Source organism: Passer domesticus, chromosome 3, assembly GCF_036417665.1.
Source record: "Passer domesticus isolate bPasDom1 chromosome 3, bPasDom1.hap1, whole genome shotgun sequence".
NCBI classification, from domain to species: Eukaryota; Metazoa; Chordata; class Aves; order Passeriformes; family Passeridae; genus Passer; species Passer domesticus.
Window position 1 is genome coordinate 5480971 of NC_087476.1, and position 3625 is coordinate 5484595.

At 46.1% G+C, this 3625-nt stretch overlaps 1 long non-coding RNA gene across 1 annotated transcript; it reads left to right on the forward strand.

Moving 5' to 3' along the window:
• The first annotated feature begins 1616 nt into the window (after nt 1-1616).
• Nucleotides 1617-2686, forward strand: LOC135297872 (uncharacterized). The gene is made up of 2 exons (XR_010359799.1): nt 1617-1806; nt 1929-2686. It is a non-coding gene; the product is annotated as an uncharacterized LOC135297872 (long non-coding RNA).
• The last annotated feature ends 939 nt before the right edge of the window (nt 2687-3625 follow it).

Here is a 3625-nt window from a genome sequence, read left to right on the forward strand (position 1 = left end):
TGGATCGGCTAAATTGGCTTTTTCTGCGATGCTCACAGGCACATCTGGCAGCAACAGCTGGCTGCCAGCCCAGCCTCCCCTTTTTAATATTGCCTTGGGGTTTTACTGGTAGTGTCTCTGGACAGTAGGAGGCAAAGAAAGAAGCGACAAACCCCCAGAGTGCCACCAGTGAATCCCAATAAAAGGCAAGCGGGAAAGCGCCTGTTTGACGAGCATGGTGCCCGGGTTTGGTGGCCCTCCAGCTGCTTGTTATAATAGCAGGGGAGTGGCTGGGTCACTTAATTATTTATTCCAGCGCCTTGTCCTGGTTGCAAGGAGACATAAAAGATGCTTTGTTTCCACGAGCAGGAGGTGGGGAGTGCTCCAGCCTCCAAATCTCCCGCCTGCCAACAGAGCCTGATGCACTCCCCCCATGTGGGATCCATTTGAGCCTGAAAACTTGACAAGGAATGCCATAGGAGCACCAGGATGTTCCCCCGTCCAGCACAGCAGCAGCTGCTTATTTGTTCAGCTCTCAGCTGCTGTGCACAATCAGTGCAACGCGGGGCGTGCGACGGGCTCTAAAGACCTGTGGGCAACCTCTGGCTGTGCTGAAAGGATGGGCTGGCCACAGGGAGTGCTTTTGGAGCCACACTCCGCATTGTTTAAGCTCCCAGGCATCTTGTCTGGCTCTCACAAGCCCTCATTCCTCCCAAGAACTTGTAAAACTTTCAAGCTGAGCCATTTCCACCCTTTTGGGGCTGCTGTGCTGTTCAGTGGGAGTGCTCCAACCCAGACTCAGCAGCCTCTTTAGGTTCCTGCCTTCTTAACAGACTGGATTTAGGGCCCAAAAGGTGATGCTGCATCTGGCTGACACATCTGGGATTATCTGCTGCTCTTTATGGCTGCAAATAAAAGGAGCATAGAGAGACATAAGCAATGCCTTTGGCAGTTTGGGAGCAGCCTGGAGCAGTAGTTCTGAGCAGCAGTGGCTGCTGCCTTCACCCAGGGAAGCAGACAGGTTCATCTTTGGAGAAGGGCTTATCCAGGGTCCCTTTCATCACACTTGTGCTGTGGCACATGCATTCAGAGCAGCCACAGGTGGTTAACCCTATGCAGTTATATATTGCCTTAAAAGAAGTTTAGGTTGAGAAATTCAGTGTTTGGGGGTCTTTTAGAGGATGTGCACTGGCAGCAGTCTGCTTTATTGCAAATAAATGTGTATAAATAATTCAAATAACTTTTAAAGTTTATTGGGCAGAGATCTGTGTATCAGGATCTGATCTGGGTTTTGTTGTCACTGGTTTATTCTGAAGAGACACAGGATGTGGTGTGAGATAACTCCGAAATATGGGATTACCCCAAGAAAGTAATACATCATAATTTAAAACCATTTCTACACAGTCCTTTGCAATTTCTGGACATTGCAAAGACTGTTCTCTCTGATCTGCACATTACTTCAGGGAGGCATTTTCTGCATTTACTGAGGCTACCTGGTATTGTTACTGATACTTTCCAAATGGAAAAGCCCTGACAGGTTAAAGGCCCACCCAAGTCAGGTCGATAAGAATTCAGAGCTGAATTTCAGGTTCTGAACTTAGGAGATAACCCCCAAATCAATAAGTATGTATTGAAATACTAAAGTGATATGTTTAGCTCCCTGATCTTTTCTTCATGCCATCCATCTCACTATGTCTTTGCCATAGAGAGTCACTGTAATGAGAATTTTCTCTTACCTGCTGGAAGAAACTTTTATTCTGGAAGAAGGGAAAAGGCTTTGTCCTGTCACATGGCAGCCCCCAAAGGAATAGGCTAAAGAATGTCTTGGTGAGTGAAAAACTCTGCTCAGAAATTACTCAGTCCATGCTGGAGAAGCCAAAACTGAGTTTCAGTGACTTCGCTTTGCCATGTAATGCTCATTCATCCCGGGATGTCATTTGAGATTTCAGGTTGGATATGGCCCTGAGGAATCTGGTCTAGTGGAAGGCGTTCCTGGCTGTGGCAGGGGTCTGGAATGAGATGATCTCTATGGTCTCTATGGCCCAAGACATTGAAGGATTCTTTTTTTCTGTGCTCTATCAGACTGGGCAGAGTCAAGGGACATCCAAATCCTTCCTCCATCCTTGCTTCCAGGACAGCACTGGACACTGATGGGCAGGAGTGCCCAAAAGGATGTCAGCCTTTCAGGATTTTGGTTTTCTACTGAAAAGGAGCTGCTGTATTCCCATGGTTTCAGGATCACCAGCCATCACAGATGACCCCAGCACCACTAGCGTTGGTCCTTCTTGGTCACAACTTCTGTCACTGTCACCAAGGCTCTGTCCAAGCAGTAGGGTTTTTTGCCCAGATTATAGAAAAATCCTTGTTGGTTATGGGACTCCCTACACCAGCAGAGGGTCAAGCCCAGGCTCCAGCTGACCTCACCATGCCCATCCAGGTCATCCTTCAGCTCCCTTCCCTATGGATATTTCCACCTTTGAGAAACTGCCATTCTCTGACAAGCAGGAACTCAAAAGAGCTTTAATGACAAAGGGAAAACCCCCCACTTTAAATGCACCTTTTTATTGTTGCTGTTTCCTTTAGTATTTCCATGTTCTTGAACTACCACCTGGTGCAGCCCAAAGATGCTGTGTGACTGCCTAGAATGTGCTTAGCTCTCTGGAAGCACTGCCATTAACAACTAATAAATGTGAGATAAACTCCATAATCGCCGATTGTTCCATCCAGACCTGAAAACTCCCTGGATTGCTTTACCTTTAAGCAAAACCACCACCTAGATGGATTGACACATATTTTAGGGCCAGGAGGCACTATTACATTTTGAACTTCAACCTCAAGGTTGTGAGGGACAGATCAAGGGACAGATTTCAGGCAGAGAACATCTTATATTCATGGCTGGCTTGATGGAAAGGGCCGAGGGCAGGGCTCGATGTGTTGCTGTGACCTGCCCATGTTCATGAGCTGATCACCATCATAAGGTGACTTTGGAATCCTGGTCACCTGCTGGTCCAGTTAAATTATGGACATCTGCAAAATATAAGCTGAGAGACTCCCCACGTCCTTGTGGCACACCAGTTGTGTTTTATAACGATTCCAAAACAGCTCTGAGTGAAAATAAGCCAGCCGGCACAAGAACTAACGCAGGCAGGGTGCAGAGCTGGAAAAGAACTGGAAAAAATTAACTTCTGGTATATATTTCCTATGGTTCCTTTCAGTTAACTCACTGCAATACTTGAAATGCTTCCTTGCCCTATGAATCTGCTGGGGTGTATTTAGCATATTACCAGTATAAAATGATGCAAGTGCGAGTTTCTTTTATCAGCAAAGTCCAAACTGCTTCCCTCCCTCTAAACCAGGGATGGAGCTGAACCAAAACCACAGATCTGATCACTCCCTGAACATTTGGGCAAAGCTGGATCTTCAACCTAGCATCATGTGCATTCCTAACTTGTTAATAGGCCCACACCTATGTCCTAAATCAAAAAATTTGTTGGATGTGGAGATGTGGAGTTTGTTCCTTTTAACAAAAGTGATCCAAAAATTCATTTCTAGGAGACAGGCTATGAGGGAATTTGGTCCTGACAAAAAAGTTCATTACTTTCTCTAAACAAAACAGAAGGGAAAAATTGGAACTTTACCCCTTTTG